Source organism: Oryzias latipes, chromosome 10, assembly GCF_002234675.1.
Source record: "Oryzias latipes chromosome 10, ASM223467v1".
NCBI lineage: Eukaryota > Metazoa > Chordata > Actinopteri > Beloniformes > Adrianichthyidae > Oryzias > Oryzias latipes.
The window spans coordinates 27917874-27943161 of NC_019868.2; the positions used below are offsets into that span (position 1 = coordinate 27917874).

The window sequence follows — 25288 nt, forward strand, 5'->3', positions numbered from 1 at the left end:
ATTCTAACTTTAGTTTGTCCTGCCTAAGCCCCCATTTTCTGCATGTTGTCGACTTGGATGGAACAAACTCCTGTCAGTATGTCCGACCCAGGACATACTGACACGCTTTCATCTGTGAGATGAAAGCGAATCTGCAGCAAGACTGAAGGAGAACAGGAAATTGGAGTCCTTAACATTCAATTTAGTTTTAATATTCTTCTCCCCCTTAGTGTGATCTGTGTTATTATATATTTTATGATTATTTTAATGTTTTGTGATGTATGTAACCTTTTTTAATGAATTGGTATTTTAAATTATTTTAATTAATCACTCCACTACCAAAACCATCAGGACACATGTCCCATAATGCATTGTTTTGTAGTCTGTAGGGCAGCTTTCAGTCAGTTCAGTTTCCAGCTGTGTCCGGGTAGGTTTGCCCCTTGCTCCCACCCCTTTCTCGCGATATTTTTGTGATGATTGACAGTTGATGTTGGAGCAAAAACAAAAATATATGTCATACACCAGGTGATCTGCGCAGCGTTGAGTTCACCTGGGTGATCTCAAACACGCTTATTGTGCATCTTGGCTGCACCTATTTGGTGTCACAAAGATAAATTTCCGTCCGTTTTCTTTACTTATTTGTACCGTCATGACAGCGATGGTGCTGTCAGTTTACCTTCTTGTTGCATCTTCAAAAGTGCAGATTAAAATGTGACACTGAATTTGAAACAGCATATTGTAATTTCTGCATCTATTATTAAAGTATTTATTAGTAATACAGTGGAAATTAGTAGATTTGGTTAGCATGTTGATTTACGGTATGCGCCCCTAAATTTTCTGGTTGCGCCCCTAAAATTTTCAGTTAGGGGCCACTGTGCTCCTAGTGAAAAATGTTAGTCTGGAGCCCTGAGGGATCATTTATGCTGCTCAGAATTTTGTAGTAAACATCGGAGAGGCGTTTCTAGTGGTTTATGGCCACAGGTTGGGTGAAGGTAAAAGTCTGCTGTCACAAGTATTAGCCATGCACTTCTAAAGTAAGAATTGGGGTCTGGTCCTCCGAGGTGAATAATGCATGATAACTACCATGCATAAGTCCATTAAATAATTATTTTAACTGGACTAATTGCAATAAAAAACAATAAATCACACATTACAATAATACCGTCATCAATATTGGGTCATCAGTGGTCTCAGTTTTCCTTCATTCAGTTTCCTAAGGATCCAGATACTGGTAGCACAACACTGGAAACTATTATCCATCCAATGTGATAAATAAACCGCACACGTAAATAAACATGTGCATTTGGACCCGTCCAATCCATCATCAGCGACGGTTCTCAACAACATCCCAACAAGCAATCCATCAGCTCTCTGCTGAAGTCTCCAGAGAAATCTGAAGCTTTGCAGTTGATTCCTCATCTTTATGCAGACTTATCCTCCGAATGTGTGATATTGCTTTGGCAAAAAACGCAGCAACATGTGCTGGAGACTGTGTTCCAGTTCTGAGGAAATATAATAATTAACTCTGCGTTTGTGTTTGCCGGTGTAAACTCACTGTCTTTGGTCTTTTGTCTGTGATGATGAGGATGATGAGCCGTTTTGTTCTTTATGTATTTATAATCAATCATCTATCAGGCTTGTAGCTTTCATAATGCATCTGGAGCCACTTGCATAAAAAACAAAAGCACTGAGTGGAGCCTATTGACTCCTGATTATTGAAATAAATGCAACAGCAGTATTTGAGCTGTCTGAAGTCTTGATTTCAAATAATCCCCATTCACAGCAGGATAATAAGAAATGTTCTGATTTTATCAAATTCTAACAGGAAGAAACCTTTTGGAAGAAATTTATTTCTGTTTAAAAGATTTGTCACATTTGGATTATGTCATTTTCTGATAAAAGATGGCAGATTAGACTGCTTTTATAAAGTCTGTCAAATATCTGATGGTTGTTAGGTTTCTTTAGTTAGATGTCTCCAGCGAACATGTCAACTGGATGTCATCGGATGTTCTTTACCTGACAATGACTATAACCTGACAAACACCCCTAATACTAATATCAAGCCGAATGCATTACCTTAGTAGTAAAACTCAAAATGCGATGTCAACACATGTGGACTCCATGTCTTAAAGGCTTCATTCATATCGAGCTGGAAAAAGCGTGTTTGAGCAATGAAAAGTCTTTGTAAACACGCACATACACGAGTTTCAGGCTTTTGTGTTCAAGATCCTCATGTTCGGTCCTTTTGCGGGCTCTACGTACAAAATGCGTGGCGTGAGACCGATCTCAGCTTTGCTATGGGCGTGTGGATGGGGTCCTTTTCAAAACACGGAAGTGCCAACCAATTTAAAATTGATCCTGAATGAGACATTGATAATTTTGTGATCTGTGTCCTGTTTATTACACAGCTACCGGTATGAAGCCCATTGCGATCGCTATTGTTGTAAATATTGGGTTATATAAATACAATTAAATTAAATTGAATCCCATGTGCTGTGACAGTTAAACATTTATGACACCAGATTTTAAGGTGTGTGTGGTTTTTCTTCCACAAACTGAAGCTTACATCACATTTAGTTACAACAAACAGAAATGGTTTGATGTGCATTCATCTAGGAGTCCTGCAGTAAATGTTGTTTCTGTGTGTAGATGCATGCGGCAGCTCCTCTTTGTTTAGATAGCTTTTCATTCATTGTTTGCACATGAATGCATTCCAAAATAAGAAAAAAAAACAAAAGAATCTCTTTCATCTACATTCAGAGCAGGCAGCAGACCTCACAACACTACAGCTTTCAGTCACGTCTTTTATAAAAGCAGCTGAAGTGTTCAACACTGCATACATGTCTAGGATGGAAAGAGGGCTCTGTTGTTCTGTCAGAAAATAAAGAAAAGGCAAAGCAGTTTGCCAAGGAACCTCAACATCCTCAATTAGAATCAAATAAAAGTGCAGGTTTCGTAAAGTTCAGAGGCGAGGGGCCCAAGAAAACCAAAAAAAACAGACCTAACAAACATAGATCCATGCTTAAACAGTAGACAACAAGCATAAGTCTGCTGTGGTTCTTCACAGGAGCATCATCAACATGCTGCAGGGCTCGGCTGGTGCATGCAGGGTAATGGCTTCAGCAGCACACAGAACGTGGAGGCGCGGCTGCCGGTAATCCTGCAGAGAATTGGGCCCATTATGGAGAAAGCAGTGCCACTGGCCTACCGTAATCTGCAATGTGGTGAGTGACCTCTAAAGGGGTGGCGAGGCAATTAAGAGCAAATGAAAACCGTAGAAACAAGCTGATTGGATTATTCCGACCGCCTCTGCAGTTATGTTTTCTTTTTCTTTTTATCGCTGGTGAAAATGAAGAAGGGACGAGTGAAGCACATTGAGAAAAACCTATTTTTGCCTCAATTACTGCTCTGTTGTAGTCAGTTTTTTTTTAGAAAGATAAGAGGGGATGCACTGCTGTGTATCTGACAGAGCTGGCACAGGTTTGATCTGTGAAACATCAAACCGTTATTAGACTCTAAAGGTCTGTGTCGTCATCAGAGAATTCCCACAAACTCATGTTGTTCACATCAGCAGAAGCAGCAAATGACCATGAAGACACAAAAACCACATGCAGCTGGGAGGGGGGTGGTCAAATGTACAGAAAAATTCATCACTCCAATGCTTATGCAAATGTGCTTGCCTTTGTCCTGTAAGATCAAACCCCAACACATCTGTTCAAAATTTGCAGTAAAAGATGGGCTGGGCGGCCTGAGCGTCACACGACGCCCAGCTGAAATCTGGATCGCAGTGTTGATGTTTGGCAAAAAAATATGTCTGTCTCATTCTCTTTGGGGGAAAGTTGGAGGTCATAGTTTTTTGTTTTAGGTACAGAGCTGTTGATCATCTGTGGAAACGGATCGCTGCACACAGCAAAGCAGCTGTTGGGGGAACCTAAACATGTGATTCTCCTGTTAGAAATCATTCAGTTGTGGTTTGATAAGTTTGATAAGCAGTTGACCTTTAGGACTGAGAGAAGCGTTCTCCATTTGAATGCAATTCTTTATTTGCCCTAGACTAGAAATATTGGGGGCACTGGGGGTCTGGTGGTTTGAGACATGGGTTTGATAAGTTCTCAGACAGATGGTCCGCTGTGTTTGCCCCTCTGTGGAGCAAGGCATTTCCCACCATTTGCTTCCGTGAGGTTACTCAGTGCTCAGATTTCCATTAGTAGTGGTTCTTGACAGCTTCCAGATATGAATCTGAAACATCAAATGTTGTGTTGGTGAAATGATGGTTAGGATTTAAAAAAGGCACCACTCCAGTCTTATTCTTCTACCTTTGTTTTGATTATACTTTCTCCTTGTTTCGGTTTAAACCTCAATATCTGGGTCGCGGTTTTGTTTTGGTTTAATACACCGTGTGAATAAGTATTAGGCAGAGTAATATTTTGACCATATAATAATCCTATGCACAAAATCAAGTCATGTAAACTTGAATGCGTATTGGATGCATTCATCCACATCCCGATCTCAGCCCGTCAATCCTCCTTGTGATTATTTCCAGGATTAAATGAATAAACTCCAAGCTGGCTTCTTAAAAACAGATAAATATAAAAAGAGCCAAATGAGTCTTTGGAAATGAACTGATCCAGAAGATTCGGCTCCCTAAAAAGAGCCATAAATCCCATCACTGCTGTTTTAATCACTGAGGTTTTTTCGTTTTACATTTCATTTGTAAATTTTTAAGTTTGTTTGTTTTTCTTATTTTAACAGGTGAAAATAAGCAAGTGAGATGGGAAAATCTTTGTTTTTCATTGATTTGCATAATAATTCCGGACATTATGAGTTGCCTAATAATGGAGTAAATGTAGTTATCTTTTTAAGAAAGCCAAAAATTCACTTTTACTACGTGAATATTTATGCTTGAGGGTTTAATGCTAAAATAATTGAAAATACAGTATATACATATTTTTTTTCTATTTTTTTTTAAACAAAGTAAACAAAAAATACCCACAAACGCAGTCAATATTTTATCAAAATAAAATATCTGTGAAATTTTGTTTTACAGTATCTTTACATTTGTTCAAATTGACAGTGTTCCTCATTGCTGCCCTCCATAAGTTTGGGTTTGGAGAATCATTCATCAATTGGATCAAAATATTATATCACAACCCCAATGCATCAGTTAGAACTAATAAACAGACTTCCAACAGGTTTTTTCTTGGAAGAGGAACTAGACAGGGTTGCCCACTCTCCCCCTCGCTTTTTGCAATATTTATCGAGCCTCTAGCTGCAGCAATAAGACAGAATGAGAGTATTAAAGGAATTAAAACCAAACACAGCCATCATAAAATTAGTCTCTATGCAGATGACATATTACTGTTTTTAAGTAATATACATTCTGTAAATGAAACGGCAACAATCATTAATGAATTCTCTTCTATATCAGACTATTCCATTAATTGGAATAAATCTGTTTTATTACCACTGAACAGTAATGCGGAGCAAGGACTCACAATACCAGTTAAATCAGGCAATATAAAATATCTAGGTATTTATTTTTCCCCCAAAATATCAGAACTGGTGCTGCTAAACTACACCCCATTACTGAAAAACATACAGGACGACCTAACACGCTGGACCAACCTGCCTTTGTCCCTTATGGGCAAGGTAGCCACGGTTAAAATGAAAATCTTACCCAAAGTTAATTATCTCTTCTCAATGATTCCCACACAACCGCCATTAAAATGGTTCAAAACATTAGACTCATCCATATCAAGCTTTCTATGGAACAATAAACCTGCAAGAATTAGTCTAAAAACTTTAAAATCTGCAAAAAGCTGTGGAGGATTAGAATTACCTAACTTTCACAATTACTTTCTTGCAAATAGATTACAATACATCTTAAAATGGTTAAAAAATAATCCAGAAACCAACTCATGGTTAGACTTGGAACAGGCGTTATGTGGAAAGATCAACCTGTCAGATCTTCCATTTATTAGTCAAATAGTTAAAAAACAGGATTGTTTCAAAAGTATTAATATAAATGCCACTTTAACAGCCTGGTGGGAATTTCTCAAAATATCAAAATCATCAATTCAACCGTGCAAAATGACACCCATCTGGAACAACCCAGACATCCTCATAAACAAAAAAATTATCCACTTCCCAGCTTGGCAAGCAGGGGGCATAAAACCACTAGAGCACATAATTATTGATAGAAGATTCATAACTCCCCAGGAACTTCAAGACAAACATGGAATATATAACTTCTTGGAATATCAGCAACTTAAATCAATTATTACTAAAAAGTTTAAATACAGAGACAACGATTTAAAGCTACCAGATGTAGTTACCACTCTGATCAATTTCTCAATGAATAAAACTCTCTCCAAAATATACAAACTTTTATGTAATTTAGATAACAATATTTCACTTCCGACAACAAAATGGGATGCGGATTTGAGCATCAGCACAGATGAAAGTTTTTGGTCAGAACTTTGTCTAAACACCTTTAAAATGACAAAAAATCCAAATCTGCAGCTAATCCATTTCAAAACTCTTCACAGAATTTACTACACTAGACAGAGGATGTTCAAGATGGGTCTCAGTAACTCAGACATTTGTCAGCACTGTGACAGTAATCTACCCGACAATTACATGCATGCACTATGGTTCTGCACGCCTGTCCAGGCTCTCTGTCAGCAGGTATGTGCCGATCTATCAGTCTGGCTTAAGGTTTCAATCACAGCTTCACCGTCACTTTGTGTGCTTGGTGACATGAGTGCCATCGATGTAGAAGGAGGATTAGGCTCTATCATTTTCATAACTCTTTGCATTGCTAAAAAAACTATTTTAATAAATTGGAAAAGCAAAAAAAATATAAATATAAGTCAACACAGAAATCTGCTGCTTGATCATATCAGCTTGGAAAAAATGTCAGCCCAAAGTTCAAGTAACTTTGAAAGAATTCGGTCTCTCTGGTCTCCCATAGCTAACTCCGTGACTTAGGGGGTGGGGGGGCATGGTCGTCGCTGCTCCTTGCCCTTCTGCCGTGGGCCGGGGTGGGGGTCGGGGCCTCCGGTGCCTGGCCGGGGGTGGTGGGGGCTCCGTTGGTCGGGGGGTCGGGTCCGGCGCCTGGGTGGGGCGGCCTGGGGCGCTGCGTGGTCCTCTGGGCTTGGGTGTGGGGGTGCGTGGTGGGGGGGTGGGGTGGTGGTCTGGCTTGGCTTGGGGGGGTGGTCCCTTTGCCTGTGCTGGGGGGGGTTGGCGGGGGGCGCTGCTCGGGGGGGGGGGCCCAGCGGCGCTGGATGGGCTTCCCGTCTACACCTGGGGCTGGGATCGGCCCTTCCCTGGCTCTGGGGCGGGACGGGATAACCCTCTTGGGGCCCCCGGTCGCTCTGGGTGTCATCCGCTTCGGCTGCGGGGTCTGGGGGTGGGGTGGGGTGGGGGTCTTGTCGGCCCTGTCCTGTGGGGGGGCATTCTGGGGGAGGGGGGGGGGGCACTATTGGTACGGGGCAGGGGGGGTTGACGGGTCGGGGTCTCCGCTGAGGCCATCGGCGGTTTCCCCGGCCGGTTGGCTGCCTCGGTCCCGTCGAGGCCTGACCAGAGCTCTTCTAGGGCCGGCGTTTGGGGGTGGGGGCCTGGGCTTGCTCCGGGGGGGGCCGGCGCTTTCTGGCTCCCCTCTCTCTGTGTGGGGGTGGTGGTGCTGGGCCTGGGGTGTCTGCGCCTCCGGGGGTGGGGCCCCGGGGCTGGGTGGGCCTGGCCCCCTTGCTGGGGGGGGGGGGGGGGGCGGGGGACGGCTGTTTGACCACCGGGGGACAGTCTATCATATGTCCCCAACTTACCCCCTTCCTCATATAACCTCATAATAGGGTGAGGGGGTGGGGGGCTTAGCCTGCGATGAGCCTTGGGGGGGGGGTTTACTAGGCAGTGACCCCCCTCCTGTGGTTGCCGTATGGAGTGGGCCCCCCCTCTTTCGGTTTTATTTGCACCTTAGACATGTAGGGCCCTTGGTAGGGGGGGTGCTTGGACATCACTGCCAGCAAGCAGCGGATGTCCTCCTAGCACCCTACCCGCCAATTTTAACCGCACCTTAGACATTTAGGGCCCCTTGGTGGGGAGGGTGAGGGGACGTCACTGTGAGTAATCAGGAGACGTCCCCTTAGTGCCCTACCCGCCAATTTTAACCGCACCCCCCTTAGTACACACACCCCTCCCCCCTCAATATATACATCCCAACATAAACACACACACACATGCACACACACACTCTCTCAAACACACATACACGCACACACATTTTGCAAGGAAGGTGGGACCTAGGACCATCTGTCCCCTGCCTCTTCCCTGGTGGGGGGTACGGGCCCCTTTGCAACGGCGGCTGTGTCCCCGGGGTGCTGGCTTCCTGGGCCCGGCGGTGCTCTCTCCGCGCGGTGGGGGGGTTCACATTACATCTGAGCCGGGGGTGTTCGTGTCCCTGGGGGGTGGGTTCTGGTCCTTGCTCCTGAGTGCTGGGCCCCGCCAAATTTCCAACTGTGGCCGAGCCTGGTCGGGCCATATTTACAACACCCCTTGTGGGCCCTCTTTTTTCCCCGGGGTTCCCCCCTCCTGGGCGGGGGCGGCGGGCCCCTGCCTCGCTCCTCCCTGGACCAACCGTTGGCCGGGCGGATGGCTGCCTGGAGTGCGGAGTGGGTCTCCCTTGGGGGGTCCTGGCCCGTACCTGGGGTTGGGGCGGGGGGATGCCCGGAACTCCTGGGTGGTGGTGGGGTGCTCGTCTGGGGCTGTGGGCGTCCTTCTCCGGTGGGGCCCTGCGTTGGGTTCTCCCGGCGCGGCGGGGGGGCTGCTCTCCTGGTTGGGCTGGGGCGGCGCCCTCTTTCCCTCCGTGCCTCCCTGCTCTCTGGCTCTGGGGGCCTTGCGGCGGCCCTGCTGGCCCTGGCCTGGGTGGCGGGCTTGGTCGCCCGGGCGGCGGTTGTTCCCTGCCGGTTCCCGTGTGGTGTTGGGGGGAATCCGGCTGCCGCTGCTGGTGCGGTGGGGGTCTTGGGGTGGGGATGGCTGGGCACTCTCCCTCCTTCTTTTCACGTTCCACCATCCATTTTAGAAGAACATAAACACTCACCTGAGCACAGGTGTCAGCTCAACAGACTGAATGACTGAAATATTTCACACTAGTTGGTTTTAAGGCATAAGTATGCGTGTGAACACTATCTGTTTTGTGTACATGTCGACAGGTGGACATTTTTGCAACTAACAGGTGTGTTTATAACATTTGAGTGTGTGTGTGGACAGGCTCCGCCCTTTTTTTTTGTTTTTTTTTTACATTTGAACCTTACCATAATGATTAACAACCAGTAAACTTGTTGCTTTATGCTGCTTCATGGTCTTATCCCCCTTCCCCTCCTATTATCACCCCCTACCCCCCCTCTCTCTAACGTCCCTCTTTCTTCTTCCCCTCTTTCCTTTTCCGTCCGGTCCAACACCAAAGATTTTCAGACATGTTTGAAATTAATAAAGTTTGGCCTCAATTACAAAAGGGGTTTATTCAGACATACCTTTGGTTTGTCTGAAGATTAATAACCCCTCTTGTTAAAGTAAAATATGTCCAACCCAAGAGGCCCTCAGCTCTCATCTGTCTGCCTAGCTGTTGGACAGGACAAGTTTAAAAAAAAAAAAAAAAAAAAAAAAAAAAAAAAAAAAAAAAAAATTGACAGTGTCTAAGTATAAACATCAAGGGTTAGATTCCCGACAGAGGTGGAATAATAATAATCTGTGTTTCTCGGCACAGCCTCAACCATCAGTGGGAGTGACACGATTTATTTTCATAGTTATGCAACAGTCTCAACAGAAAACCGGGATAAGGACAAGAAATGTGCAAAGATAAGCTGCATGACAATGGATCCCCTCATTGGATTATCTGCAGTCTGGAAAAGTGCTGGAGTTGAACCACGAGGACTGTAATTATGTTTGCATATCCCTTCTGGAAGTCAATGTGTGGAAATGATGGACAGTCTCCACAGCCACATGTTCACCGCATACATTTACATACGAAGCGTCAGCCGTCCACAACACATACTCGTCCTCGTCATCTCAGAGATTTAACCCAGTGGAAAAATATTTCTGTACAAATTAGGAATAGAGAATATGATAATGAGTCTTAAGTTTATAAAGTGTGAGTCTTTTTTCTTCCATTTCTTAAGATAAACAACACTTTAACAACACTCATCTTATTTCCCACTTTAATGCTATAATCAAATAACTAAAAACATACATAAATATCTAAGCATGTTTAAAGACGAAGCTCCAAATGTCTTCTAAAATAGTCCCCCAAACATAAATGATGGTTTGTAGTGAATATATTTACAATCTGGGGTAAATAAAAACAAACAGATTTCTTTATGTCTCCACCTCTGGTCATTTTAAATTTACCTAGCAACAACAGTTTGCGTGTTATGCCACATCATATTAGTCTTAAAGTAAATTACAAGTTCAAATTATCTGTGTAATTAACAAGAAAGTCAAAAAACTTAAGTGGGTAAATAATTATTCACAAGATGCAATTAGGAGGCCAAACTAACGAGTGGAAATCTTGAAAATGATCTTAGATGTGGCTGTTTTTTAAAGTCCTCTGTTGTTCATTTTGTTCAGTTACTACAAAAACAAATACTTACTTTGAGCTCATTTGCTGTGCCTTAATAGACCCTCAAAGGTTCTACGCAGCATCGGTGGCAGAAGCAGCAGGTGATGTGATTGGTCCGTCTCATCTTTTCCATCTTTCCATAACAGCTCATTAAAAAAGGATTTCAGAGAAGAAATCCGCTGACCTGAAGTCTTTTTCTGGTGTCAAAGACTTTGAATTTAAAGAACACGTACAATTCTGAGACGCAAGGCTGGTTTTTGAAGCCATTTAATATATTTAACTTTGATACACAAGTTTACTATTTAGTTAATCTCATTTTCATTGGAACTTGAATTTGTTTTTGTAGTGCTAACGCCTTTATTTTTAGTGGTTTATTCTGAACATGAGTGGATCCAACAGTGAAGCTGTTTTGTAAGCCTGAAGTAACACAAAAACCATCTTATGAGTTTATTAAATCAATATTGTGTTTTCCAAGTGAAGGCTGATTTATTTCGATATCTTCTAATCACCTGTCTCCATTTGCTAGCGTCTTCTGAACATTTTGTGTTTGTCTTGTTCTTTGTGGGGGTTTCTGGCGTTGAGATGCAGAGGAGCTCCTTGACCTTCTTAGAGAAGACATACGCAGATTCATTTGAATGTAGCTTAGCAACTGCAAAGTGTTGATAATGTGAAAATACTGAAACATCTGTGTGAGAATCTAAGCAGAGGTTTGTTACCAGGCTAAAGTGAATACACAACATCAAGACTGGTTTAACTTTCAGAGTAAACATCATTGTTTTCATGCACAGAAATCAAATCCAAAAGAATTGCTATAATTTGTTGTCAATAGCAATATTTGCCAAAAAAACGGTCATTAGTTTTAGTGGTTGAATAACATCTACTAATGTGTACTGAGCTGATCGTTCCTGATGTTTTATGTCTGTTCTGACCCGGGTGTTCTGCTTGATGATGCGGCTTAGAGCATGATGTAAAAATAGAACTGATAATTCGTCAGTTGCAGAGATGAATGCCTCTATCTCATAACACTGCAGAGCTGTGATGGCTCTAATAACTGATATTGGATTGTCATCCATGCAAGACTAAGTGGGTTTGTTTTTGCAACCAGTGATTACTCATTGAGTCTAAAAAGGCGAGTTTTACATTGAACACAAATACCTAATACGAGCTTTTAACACTAGAACGTCCGTAGGGCAGCCATTTGGCTTTTCTACCTACAATGTCCAAGGGACAGCCAAGTGGCTGGATTAGTTAAAATTTACATGCCAAAAGAGCAGCCTTCAACATAGTTTGCACATGAACAGCACAGCCATCAGGTTGTTCTTTTGGCATGCAAAAAGGACAAGCCAAGTGGCTGCGCAAGTTTTCACTATTTCCCCTCACCTCTGTCACTTCTAGTAAGAGGTCACCACAGTTTGGTTTTTCTTTTTTGGCTGAGATTTATCGTTCATGCACAAGAGACACTTCTTTACTGACATAATACTGAAATGTTCAAGCAAAGAAATCATCTGGTCAAAGTCATATCTTCAACCCACTACTTGTCTCCAAAATCTCCTTTCTGCATTTGCCACATGGTATACTTGTAGCAATCAGCAAAGCGCACTCCGGCATTATTGTTCTTGTAATGACTATTCACCTGGCAAATTGCCCGTTTCCCTTTGCCAGGTATGGGAGCTTGTCACCAAATACAGTATTCCTTTTTCGCCTTCTCAGCTCCCGCATGTACCTGTGCAAGGTTTTTTTACTGATTCTAGAAGCTCCCAGTGAATTTCTCTTGGGTTGAAAGTTTGATGCAGTTGGCAACAACAAACCCACAAACATTGGAGATTGCAGGAAACCTGTCAGTCCCAACTTGTTCCATGCGCGTGCCCTTGACATCAAAGTGTAAATGCCGCATGATATCTTTGAAGTGGTTTCTGACCATAGTTTTTTTTAGATCAGTGGATTTCCCATTTTTCACCAACCATCTTACATCTTGCATTTTGCATGGATGGAAGTTTTATCCCCTCCTCACAAGTAGGATGGCAATGAACCCCATTAGTTCAGGGAGGGCCATGAACCAGCTGTCATCTTCTGTCTGACGTTCATGCTGAACAACACAGTCCCGAATAGTCTGAAGCATGTTCAGAGTGAGGAGACACAGGAAACTCTGTAAGCGAGTCGACACCGTACTTCTGACCAAAGCAGTAGGCTCTTCCTCAGCAGTGTAACATTCAATTGTGCTGTAAAGGAGAGGCCTCCCAACCTTTTCGGAATGCCACATCGTGCCATCTTTTGCTTTTTCTGTTGGCACAGTGTGTCTCCTCTCTTTCTGATGGTAAAAGAAATCTCATCTGTGATCTGATTTCTGAGATCTGAGCAATGAAAACCTTCAGCAATGTAAATATATATGTAGTTTCACTTGTTTATTTTAATTTTTTTTTTGTTTTTTGTTGAATTCTAGTTGAAACTATAAATTCCAAAACATGTCAAATAGGCCTCCTTTGCCTCCCCAGTCCAAGAAACATGTGGTTAAATTAAATGACTAAATTTCCCATAGGTGTGTATGTGAGTGTGCCTGGTTATTTATCTATGTGGCCCTGCAATGGACTGGTGACCCATCCAGGGTGTACCCCTCTCCAATTGCTTGTGACTAGCTGGGATTAGGGTTGGGCGATGTCCCCTAATTTGGCCGTTGACGATGTTTGCTGTCAACCATCGGGATGGACGATGTATTTTTACATTTTTCGTTCTTATATAACTGCTATTCGTTATTTTGCTTTTTTCATTTTATTTCCCAACTAATGGTTAATCCGCGATGATCCAGTATAAACTGAGGGAAGTGACTTTAACAGAAAAAGTAACAAGCAAAATAGAAAAGTGGTCCGCTCCCGCACTTAACTAGCGAAGTGGACCGGCGGAGGGCGGATTTACAGCTTTATGTTTTATGGGAAGGGGGGGGGGGGGTGTACATGAGCGGTATGTGTGGGAGATTTAAGACTGCGATCCGTCCCGCAGCTCTAGGGGTACGAGCTATCAAACTCAGAACCGGGTCTAAACGTGTGTCTGAGCACAGTTCGGATCGTCAGCAGACACACAGCGGTTTGAGCTTCAAAGCAGAAATTTCGCTCAGTCCTTAGAAAACATTCAATCAATCACGTGGATTTGTGTTTCCAGTCGTGTCCCGACTAAATAAAGGCTGATGTTATTCACAGGATGCAGCGCCACCCAAAGCTAATGTTGTTAGCCCGTGTTAGCATACTGCTAATCCTGGCTACGTTCAGAAAAAGCACTGACCACACGGATTAAAATTCAAATGATGAGCGAACAGGTGTTTCATAATAACCGTAACATTATTAAAAGCACGTTTAGAAGATCGTCTCGTATTTTACCGAGCTGACATGTCAATGCATATAGCCGCTCGGCGCTGTTATCGTTTTGTATTGAATTGTTACCTTCAATAAAGTTTGGAAAAAAAGCCGCTCGGCGGAAGTTGTATCCTCTTCCGGTTTTCAAACTGCGCATGTGCGAATACTGCGCGTGTGCGAATGATTTATTCCGACCGAAATTGTGACCTTAGTGAACGTTTTTATATTCTGAAAACATTTTTCTGGGCCCATCTACACGGTTGGATTCTAATCCGACCATTGATCCCATCAAGATATTTTGTACATGTAACCGCGGCTTATGATGTCGACGCGCAACGTGGCGGGGGCGTGGCATCACGATGGTGGTCTCTCCATCGGGATGTCAGTCACCCATCACGATGGACGATGATATCAGCCATCGGCACAACCCTAGCTGGGATGTGCTCCAGCAGACCCCTGTGATCCTGACCAGGATGAGCAGGCAGAGAAAATAAATGGATAGACAACTGCTAGAATCAGCAAATGAGAACAAGATGTTCATGAAATCTTATCAAAAGAAATATCAGTCGGAGTCCAGCTAAAGGACTATCTTTTCTCCCTCAGAGTCAAATGGGTTGACTTGCTCCAGGATAATTTTCAATGTCTGCTCAGGGTAGTAAAAATAAGGCATCTTGGTTTTTCAGTTGACAAACTGGGAGTCAAAGTTTGTCAGAGCTTGGAGGCTCTTTTGAAGCAGAAAAACCTCCCCCACCCTGATCTGAGTAAAGAATGTGGTTAGCTAGGACATGTCTTCATCCAGATGATCAGGTAGTTGGTGCTGCAAAAAAAAAAAAAAAATCCCCCGGCGGCCGCATCAGAAATAAATACAATTACGACGTAGTATTCTTTATTATAAAATAACAGTAACAACTAACTACTACAGGGCTCGACATAGCCATTTGTCCGCTGGCCCGGTCCTGTTTTTCGAGCAGTGCGGACCACAAGACTTTACTTTTCACTTGTCCGCTCGGGCCACTAAAATATTTAACGGTTTATATATTCTTCACCTTTTTCAATAAAGTAAATTTTGCCAAAACTTGTAGATTTACCTCGTCTTCATAATTTAGTTTTTTTATGTTAGTCCTGTGTTCAGACTTCAAGGGTTTCTATGGGAAACCTTTGATCACTTCTCCTTCTCTCCCGCCTGCTCGCGCGCGGCATTCACTGCCGAGAACCACGCGGCACGCGCTCACTACTTTTTTTTTTCAAACTTTATTGAATGTAACAATTCAATACAAAACAATGTTAAACAGCAACAACGAAGGCACAAGCCAGTGGGTTATTATTACATTTGATTATAAATCCGACACCGTCACTGAAGAGAGACTGAAGCATGTCAGAGATGTGGAAGACATGGCAGGAATAGATAGGAATATGTTGGATGGAGTAGTGGGTATAATTAGTAGTATGGACAGCAAGATATTTAATGAATGCATTGAAGATGAAACTGTATCCACTAAGCTTTAAGCTGAATGTCAAAGAATCAAAGGCAACTCCAAATACCTGAATCTCAGACTCAAATGCAGTAGAATGTTAAACTACTTAATTTTGTTTTTCTTTACAACACTGTAAGCAGTAAGTATTTCTAGTTAGCTGAATGATCTCAGTTAGACCTGCACAATATGAGGAAAACTCGCGATATGCGATATCAGAGATTAAAATTGCGATAACGATATAATTTGCGGTATATAAACAAACAGCAAAATAACCAAATAACCATTCCCAGTTTAAAAATTATACTCCAAATGACCCACGTTGACATAGGTTACAAACATCTAACATAACAGGGCTCCATCTGATTGGTCAACAATGTGAAGGCGTCCATCCGATTGGTCAAATGCATTAAGGGATTTATTTGATTCGTTAAATGGTTCAAGCTGCCATTAAATTGTTTTAACACATTTAAGGTTTATGATTTATTGCGATATTTGCCGTTAGAAGCACCATGAAAACTTCTGAACTAGTGTTACCTACTACACTGCAGTGCTCTCTTCAAAACATCTGAAACAGACTAGAGCAGATTTAAGTTTGATATGGTCTATTTTCAGTCATTGAAAAGTGTAGAAATAAGTGATGTCACCAGAATGCACCAAATTGCACCATATTAAAAGTTTCCGTGGGGGCATGCCCCCGGACCCCCCTAAAGTTGCAAGCACCTGCGGAGCGGCGGGTCCCACTATGCGCGGTGTCGGGCCAGTAACTTTCAGGCAGGGCCAGTAAGTTTCAAAAACTACTGGCCCTGTGGGCCAGTGCAAATTTCTGGGCTATGTCAACCCCTGTACTACCTAACTAATGAACTAACTTTATATAAGGCCCATATAGGTGTTGTGGATTGACTGTGACTGTGTGGGTCAGCGCTGCATGTAGGAAGAAGGTGCGCACATGTTTGTTGGGGGTGCGTGTTGATCCCTCTGCAGCGGACCGTTCTCTAGCTGCACGCGAGCCTTCACCTGTGCTCTTTGGCACACACATTTTCTCAGAATATTAAATATTGCCCAGTAATAAACAGACTGCAGACACTTTGTCACTTTTCCGGTAGCCATGAAGAACACGGGGCACGAGGCTCCGCCTTTGTTTATACAGACACGTAACGTTACGCTGCAAAAAACAGTTCCCAAACAAAACATGTAGTGATATTCATGGAAATCTAACAGTGCGCGTTCATGTTTGGAGTGAAGGTGAACCCTAATAACCCCCCCCCCCCCCCCTCCCTACACACACAAAATCCTCCGGCGGGCGGCCGTGTCGCGCGCCCTTAAGAACGCACGCAGCTTGAAACGGAAATGAATACAATGTAAATTAACAATTAGAACGCAGTAAATTTGTCATAAATTTCTCGCGAGACGAAAACTTCTGTTGTAGAATGAGTTTGTGTGCTTCTGAAAGCGAGCTCCAGTGTGTAAAGGGAGCCGCGTGGCACGTGCAGCGCGGAGGCACTGAGAGCGCGCGCGTATGAGAGAGAGCGGTGGGAGAGAAGGAGAAAACAGTCTGAAAGACAGAAGGAAAATCTGAACACAGGACTAACAGAAAAAGTCAATTATCAGGAAAGATGAATGTGTTCAATGTGTTTATTATAGCTCCATTCACGCGCCATATGCAAAACTTAAAAAAACAAAACGTGCGGTGATGCGGTGATGGGATCATCACCGCGCTGATGCGGTTATCGTCACAGCCTTAGTTCTACTCCCTTTTTCTGACCATTTTACAAAACCTGGAATGTAGGTTTTGATCTACCTAATCAAAATGACTCCTGAAGGACACTGAGTGGTGTAGAAAATGTTCATTTCCACCATTGTCTGTAATTTCCTGCTGTCTGCTGGTTAAGAAATGAGAAGCAGAGGTGCATAAAACAATCCAGCAGGAACTGTCCGATTTTTTTTTTTTTTTTTACTGCAGAGTGCATTCTCTGTGCCAAATTGGTTAAATGTGGACAAAGGATGGAAGGAGAACACAAAGTCTTCCATATTCCCTGCAGTGAGCAATCAAAAGCTCATTGTGAAAAGTGACTGAGTCAATGCTCAATAAGAAAACGCACCTTCATTCAGATTGAGAGATCAGGCTGTGCAAAAAGCATGAATCCCATTGAAGTTCTTGGTTCTCAATCCACCAAATGAAAAATAATTTTATTAAGATAATAAATTATTAGAAATTTGCTGGGTTCCTTTTCTTTTTAGCTTACCCTTAAGAACTTTCCGTGATTGCTATGGAAGCCAAGCAAATTTAGGTCATTGGTTCAGTTGAAGAAAAACACTATAATGCTTTCTCTTATCAACTTAGGTTCTCTTTGGGAGTAACGAGGAAGGGTAAAATCAGGAATTAATCCATTAGAGGAACAGATGGTGGTACAAGATGAATGAAGATCAAGTTGGTCTGGACAGAGAAGGAACGGGGATGATGTTGATAAAAGGATGCTGAAGAAAGGGACCTAGAGGAAGACCAAAGATGAGGTTCATGAATGTGGAGAAGGTGTGAGTGAGGAGGATGTAGAGGAGAGGGATGAATCACCATGTGGCCCCCTAAAGAGAGTTAAGTCTACTGATGGAATACGTTTCGTGATACTGAGTACAACAAAAACCCAATGAAGTTTCCAGTTTTTAATTATGCTGTAAATAATGTCTTAGGTTTTGCAAATATGAGATAAATACTAAACTAGAAACAGTAAAATTAGTTTAAAAAGAAGCATAGTTTAAAATTCTATAGAATAGTTCTCCTTTTTTGGGGTTTACATTGCTTAATGTACTCCAATGGGGAGAACAGGGGAAGTAACCCTAAGGCTTAAGGGCACTTTGACTATCGCAAAAACTAACGCTCCTAAGTTGAATTAACGCTAAGTGTGCATGCCATGTTGATGATGAAGGGAAAGATTATTTCTCAGCAGGCTTTACCAGAATGCAGCCCGTTTCAACGAATGAGTGAACTGACAACGGAGTGGCTTTTAAAAACAGCTCAGATGAACAAAAGTTGCTATTTTAGCTGCAGACAAATTGCAGAGGCAAGTTGGCTAATGCAGGTGACAATTAAAGCCGAGGGGGTACTACGGCTTTTCTTCTTGCCTGTTATTTTTCTCCTTTGTTTAATTTATAAGGCAGTTAACAGTTAAGACTGGAGCTGTGGCTATATAAGGAAAAGCAGACGCAGGATAAAAAAAACCCCAACAACTTCAAAACCCTTGAACAGTCTTGCAAAAGGGATCTGTACAAAAAGTCTGCTTTTAAAAGCAAATCAGAAATACACGCAGTGATTGGAGATCACTGCTGCATTTTTTTGACAGATTATTTAAGGTTATTGGGAATAGTTATGTAAAAATGGTTTAACAAATTGTGCAACTGTTTCAAAGATGCTAAGTTGCTTAATCCTGCTGTGCAGTTGGTAATTATTTATTTACATTTCCTAAAAACTTGAGAGATGAAAATACTTATGACCTCTGACCCATTCACTCACCAGTGGACCCACACTGGAGGCAGGGAGGGTGAGATGTTTTGCCCAAGGACACAACAACAATTGACTGGGGGGAGCGGGGATCGAACTGCCAATCCTTCGATTATTGGCTGCTCAACCACCTGAGCCACTGACTGCATAACGCTGACTGCAGCATAATGGTGTAACAATTAATAGACTTGAGCGTTCAATCGATTTCTCTTCCTACAATCCAACCAGATCGATCCATCCGAGGCAAGTTTTTCATCGAATCAACCCATACATTTATAAAATTGTTTCAAAAGTAAATAAATCGATTAAATCAATATTGGAAAATGCCATTTGGATTGAGGCACAGTGGGTTTGTTTTACTGTAACGTAAAAATGACCAAGTTCATCACAGCGGACTGTATCAGTGAATTTAATCGTCCAAAATGAACCAATATCGACTGTGAATCAGATCAGCAACCACAAATTATGGTATGAATGGAGTTTTTGTTCAAATGAATCGTTACCCGCCTACTATAGTACCCATGATGCTTCATCAATCCATCAAAAGGCGCAGCCTTGTAGTTCTTCAAAGCCGTACTAAAACATTTAGATACATTTTTTTAAGCATTGTTTGCCAAAGAAAACTAATTTTCGCTCAGTAAACATATTCAGATCTAATACGCAAGACATATCTGAGAAAATTAAAGGATTTAAGTGCGTACTATTGTCTAAAAATTATTGTCAGATGTTCAGTATTTGAATATATTCTTTATTTCTGGGTAAGAAATGTTGGAGAAAGAGAAATAAGTCAGGAAGAAATCCGTGTTAAATGATTTTAGGTTAGGATAGTGGGCATAGAGACCACATTACGTGGTTTTGTGCTTAACAGGGAAACTAAAGACTTCTTTTTGCCACCCATTTTTTAGAGGAACTGGATAGTCAGGACTAACAGAGATCACACATTGGTTCTTTATAAAAACCTTTGCGCAAAACTAAAAACGTCTTGATACAACTGCACCTCCTGGCTGCAGGCGATAAGCCTATCACTGCGTGGATAAAAGCTGGCAGGAGCTGCCGTAAGTTTGGATTAGAAGTATGTCAGGACTTCAGTATTGATAAGTCTTTTCCCCAGACCAGCTTCTCTTCAGCTTTGTCAGTTAATGACTCTGTGAGGCTGCTCTGCCTTTGGGCCTGACAGTTGACAGCACTGTGACCCCTAATGCATTGTAGCTTCCGTCTCACTCCGTCTTTAAAGTGCCATTTTCGGAGGAATATGGTTTGACTCGTCTCCCTGAACACCTTCACGTTTTTAGTGACTTGCTTGACTGCAAAGACGATTTCAGACCATCAGTCACTTCTCTATTTTTTTTTTTTTGTTAAAACCAAGACATTTAATTCTGATGTTCACGCGTCATTACGTTCCTTGAGGGTGAAGTGTTGCGATGCTTTCTAAAGTAGTTTGATGAACAGAAAAGAGAAGGATGCAAAAACAAGTCCAGCTCATCCTGAGAGCTTCATCAAGTAAAGATCGGAGTACCTGTCAAGTGCAAAGAGAACGGTTTCCGGCAGTTCTGACGATGCCTTTGACCTTCCTATTTCCCCACATCCACAACGCCGGGGGCGTTTCTTTATGGTGATCACAGATTTATGCAGTGAAAGAGTTTATTCCTAAAGTTTTCTGTTTTACTGCATTTTGTCTCTTTTTTTTTTTTGTTTTGAAATCGAAAGATTTTCAATCTTTCAATGTTGCACAAGCAATTAGGAAGTGGATGAGAAGCTCACACCACTAAATGTCTCCCAAAATCAAGTTGATTAATTGGAATGCAAAGCAGAGAGGGCCCTCCACACGAGTTTGCTGGTTTATTTATTAACCTTTATCATGCCTGCAGAGGATGAGCATGAACTTCTGGGTTGACCTTTGGCGGCCATTTGTAAACTCTGCAAGTAGAAGTCTGGGGCTACAGGGTTCACTAACAAAGAGCGTTGACAATACTGGGAGAAGGTCAAGAGCTGAATGTCAAAGTTTAGAAGTGTTCATCTTCTTAACTGTCAAGTGGAGATAAGGCGAAGAAAAGGCCCTTTTGGGCGTACTTTCACATAGTTTAGGCTCCATGAACGTCCATCTGTGGAGATTAAAGGAGGATGAAGTGAATGACCTGGTGTCCTGCAGGTCTCCCAGCCCTGAACGGTGATGCTACTCATCAGAAGCAGAACTGGACAACAGAGCTACCGTAACTCTTCACCCGTTTACCCTGGAATGCCAGCTGATTCTGACTCTTTGCGCTGTAAAATGATATTCTTACGGTTCCGGGTTATAACGCGGACTTGTGTGGCTCTCTGCGGCTTTACAACTATCTTCAAATGACTTAAAAAGTTGATTTTCTCCAAAAAAGAGAGCATGGCTGTCTGAGCATGGCTGTCTGATAAAAGCTAGGAACTGGATATTGATAAATCATGTAATAAAATGGTTATAGTATAACGGGGAGGGATTATATGAGTTTGCTTCCTTCCACTCCCTTTCAAGCAATATTTATTAGTATCTCTGATTATCCTAAGTTTGATTAGTTACTGTATGAAAGTATAACTGATGATTGTATTGCTTTTGTGTATTATTTCTAATTAATTGCTTGAAATAAACCATTTCAAATCAAAAAATCAAATCAAAATATGCAAAGCTACTTTTCTCCGCATCAGAATCATGTTGATCGTCTGAATGGTTACAGTCAAAGAGGTAGTGTTATTTGGGTATCAGTGACATCTCCGGTGTTAAACCGTTAAATTGGGACTGGTGGCAATTACATTAATTTTTAGTGTTATTTAAAGCAATAGTATTTTTTTAAAGATTTTACTGCAGTAATTTTAGCATAAAAGCATTAAATACAATTATTCTACTGTTTAACACTAAAGGCTTTACCCTGTTCTGTAATCTTTGCTTCACTGTTGTTTGGAGACACACGACTCGACACCTGAACTCGCCTCTCATCCCAATTCTCCACGCTCCGGTTAATTGATCATATTTTTTTCCAATCTTATCTCTCCGCCTGTGTTTCCACCGAGTGTTCTTCATGGGAAATCAGTTCAATTATGCATGGGAACAAATTGATACTCTGAGCAAGCGGTGGTCCTTCCACTTAATTTTTTTCCTCTTCATTAGCTTGTTCTATTCAAATGAATTATAGAAGAGTCAGCTTTGTCATTGGAACAAAAAATGATTGAGCGCACAACCAAATCATTTTTCATGTAATTTATGTGATGCTGTGTATGAAGGGAGCCGGAAGTAACCAGATTTTATTTCACAGTCTCACCCTTTTTTTTCTTTCTCAACGTCCTTGGAAGCCTTTATTCTAGCATCATCACTGCCATTATCTTTAAAAGAGATGCTGATTAAAAATACTATTAATGCTTCCACCTCATCATATTCTTCAGCAGTTTGACATGAATAGCTTTATTAAAATTTCATTTGATAAAGCCCCTAAAGACCCTGATTAATAATAGTCATAAACATATTTCTCTCGCTTGTTCTTTTACTCTCCGAATTTGATGAATTGAATTTTGCATCCACCAGCACACAGATAATTGTAGATTCCAACCCTGGAAGTACCATAAACCTTTAAAGTTTAGAAAGAAATCACGAGTTTGAAGTGCAGCTTACAACCCAAGTGAAAACCATAACAGTGTTTCTGTCCTCTAGGCTACTTATGATGATGAGATTTGGGTTTTATTATACAGTACAGATCAGTTGAATAGTAATGAGTGTCCATACATTTCTGATTTGAACATTTCCCAAACTATAGTTTGTGATTATTAATCTGTGTTTTTCCATTTTTTAAATTGTTTGTAGGCAGTTTAAATAAAGTTGTACAGACATAGACATGGACGTTACTTACATGTGGACACAACCGACTAACAAAAAACCAGCAATGAAACAGCTGTTAACCAAGACTAAGTGTTTCTTTCCAGACCCTAAATCAGTGTTTTGTTTCAAACGACAAAAAGTGGCAAATTTTCTAACTTTGTCTTTGTTTTTGAGTTTGACAGGAGGCTGTTGTTCTTACTCCACCATCTACTGTAGAAGTCATGTTTTCAGCTGCGATGCTGTGGCTCTCTCTAAGCCAGTGTTTTTCAACCAGTGTGCCGCGGGAGATGGTCAAGTGTGCCGTGGGAAATTGCCCTCATTAATTGATCTAACAACATTTCCCATCTCCAGGAAATCAGCTCTTTGTTCATCCAAACAGGTCCTGATAAAACACTGAGTAGTTAGGAATATGAAAGATCATAAAATACTTTTTTCTTTGTGTTTATTTGATTCTATTAAAGACATTTTTATAAGAATGACAGTAACGCGATTTAGCTGCAGCTATAACTGTTATCTGAAAAGTCCCGCAGCTTTTACTGTCTCCACGACTCCACCAATCATTCTTGAAGGCTTAATCATGTGTCATCAGTCTGACCAATCAGAAGTGGTTAAAGTATTCACTTCCTTGTTCCAATTTAGCTCATAACTCACTCAGTTCCAACAAAAACACCAGCTAAAGCTCGTCTTTAGCGGTGTAGCTTTCCACAGAATCCGGTATCAGACCGTGGAACAAGTGAACAAAACCATGAAGCTCAGAGACGCGAGTCTTTCTGCCGTTTTCTGGCAGTTTTCACACTACATCTCCCATGATGCATTGGCTTAAAGGGACAGCGCTTCAGCGTACAATGAGTCGTCCTTGTTACATGTCTTGAAACCACAACGAACATACAGTTTGTATGTAACTTAAGTTTTATTACATCTTTTAGAAAAAAATCTGCAACTTCCTGCTTTTTCTGCCACAATTATCACAAATTGTGGCGGGGGGGGGGGGGCTGTAGATCAAAACAGACTATGAGTTTCTGCTTTTTTTTTTTTTTGGGATGCTGGTGTGCCGCGGGATTTTTGTCAAGGTTAAAGTGTGCCGTGGCTCAAAAAAGGTTGAAAAACACTGCTCTAAGCAGAGACAATTTAGTTCAAAGGGAGATCAGTTTTCATCTTTTTCCACTCTATGTCCGGTGTAGTTCAGTTTGAGTCTGTTTTTGTCACCATTGGCTGATTCTGATTTAAGAGCGATGTAAACGTTAGAATACAGTTTTATAGAAAATAACCTGTCAAAATAACCTGTCAATAAACAACAAACCAACTCAGTGACCTAGTGGTAGAATGTCCACTCTGATTGTGAAAGGTTTTCATTCAAATCCACAGTCGAGTCGTACCAGATATTAAAAATGGGACCCAACGTCTCTCTGCTTGACACTCAGCATTCACGAATTGAATTGCGGGGTGGGGGGTGTTCAACCACCAAATGTTTTCCAAGTGGACCTGTGACTTTAACTTACTGCTACCCCATGGGATGAGTCAAATGTAGAGAACAAATTTCACACATCCAGGTGTTTAGCATCTAATGGGACTTTAACTTAAAAGAGAGCGAAAAGCAGGATGACACCAACTTAGTTTTAATTTTTTAAAGTCCCACTCTGATCATCTTTTGATCTATTTTCAAAGCGTTCCCAGTGGTCTTTTAATTACAATTATGTTTTTAGTCAAAATACAGAAAATACATGTGGTTTTCTAGGACATAGATTCTGCAGAGCAGCAGGAGTCCATTAAAAATCTGCTTCCGAGTTGTGGGCCTGCTTTCATTTTCCATCAATCCTTTATTTACACTCTCTCCTGCTAGTTTAAAACCCCTCACACCCCGAACTGACATTAGCGTTGCAACAAAAATGGCGAGCAATATCAGATCCATCCAGACGTACAGTTTTGACCCAGATTCCAGCCCAGACGAGGAAAATCAAGACGTCTATGGATCTATTTGTCTGCCGTTGGATGCATCAGAAAGGAGTGAAACAGGGAGCTTGTGACCTGCCAGTTGTAGTTTGTACGTCACAACTATAACCTTTTTCAAACTGTTTTTTTTTTGTCTGATCCTGATTAACAATTTGGATAAAGAAATACTCAGAAATGCACTATGTTAACAACACCAAAAAACACATTTTTTACTGGAGTAGGTCTTTAAATTTAAAACTAAATGCACTTGATCATGTAAATCATAATACAACATTTTTAAAAATATGCATTCTGATAAATGTAAAGGAAATAAAGGGAAGAATCTGGAACTTGTCTTTGTAATTTTAAAATATTTTTACTTTTTCATCCCTAGTCGTGTTTTCTGTCCAACAAGAATAATCATGAAAATGTATTTCTTTGAAGAAAAACAGGTGCTCTCCCTTTGTCTGTATACTACTATTTATAGTTTTTAATAGAAATTCATAACTGCCAACAGCTAGTATTGGCTGATCATTCCATCCAAAATTTGTGGTCCGAATTGCCTTCCAAAACTGGAATTGGTGCCTTTCTTTTAGGCAGCGTATTGCTGTCACTTTACTG

At 41.6% G+C, this 25288-nt stretch overlaps 1 long non-coding RNA gene across 2 annotated transcripts in view; it reads left to right on the forward strand.

Moving 5' to 3' along the window:
• LOC110015789 overlaps positions 1–25288 on the forward strand; it is a 154217-nt gene that overhangs the window by 43032 nt on the left and 85897 nt on the right. For both annotated transcript variants that reach the window (XR_002291056.2, XR_002291055.2), the window contains exon 3: positions 3047–3203. This is a non-coding gene — a long non-coding RNA (uncharacterized LOC110015789). The remainder of the gene's footprint in view (positions 1–3046; positions 3204–25288) is intronic.